Consider the following 429-nt stretch of genomic DNA (forward strand, 5'->3'; position numbering starts at 1 on the left):
AAAGGAGCTTTAGCGTGGACGCTGGAGGTCAGAATAAGTGACACTGACTCCATATGATGACTTATTAAATGCTGTTCAACATCCACAGGTTTTACATTAATTTACTTTTTTATTAAAGTCTGTATAACCAACTCTAGCACGTCGCAAAAGTTTGGAAAAATGAATTTCCAGGTCTTAAAGAATATTTGTAAAGTACATTTTGGTGTGTGAGGAATCTGTATTTTGAATTCAACATATTATTAAGATAAATCTATTGCAGGACGAGTTTAATACTCATCAGATGATCCAGTATGTGTAGTTAGGGGTTCCTGCTCTCTGTCAGCCTGAGAGGTGTTGAAGACTCGTCCACTGGAGTGACGTCTGGAGAAATTAGATGCATGATAAGGAAGCGTGTAAGGGAGCAAAGCTAGGTCGAGTATAATATTATAA

General features: G+C 37.3%; 1 protein-coding gene across 1 annotated transcript in view; it reads left to right on the forward strand.

The window, feature by feature from the left end:
• The window catches only part of ppp2r5eb (protein phosphatase 2, regulatory subunit B', epsilon), a gene marked incomplete in the record, with an annotated part of 57,932 nt that overhangs the window by 52,885 nt on the left and 4,618 nt on the right, over positions 1-429 (forward strand).

This window comes from Morone saxatilis, unplaced genomic scaffold, assembly GCF_004916995.1.
Source record: "Morone saxatilis isolate NCDOM2014 unplaced genomic scaffold, NCSU_SB_2.0 Contig3, whole genome shotgun sequence".
Taxonomy (NCBI): domain Eukaryota; kingdom Metazoa; phylum Chordata; class Actinopteri; family Moronidae; genus Morone; species Morone saxatilis.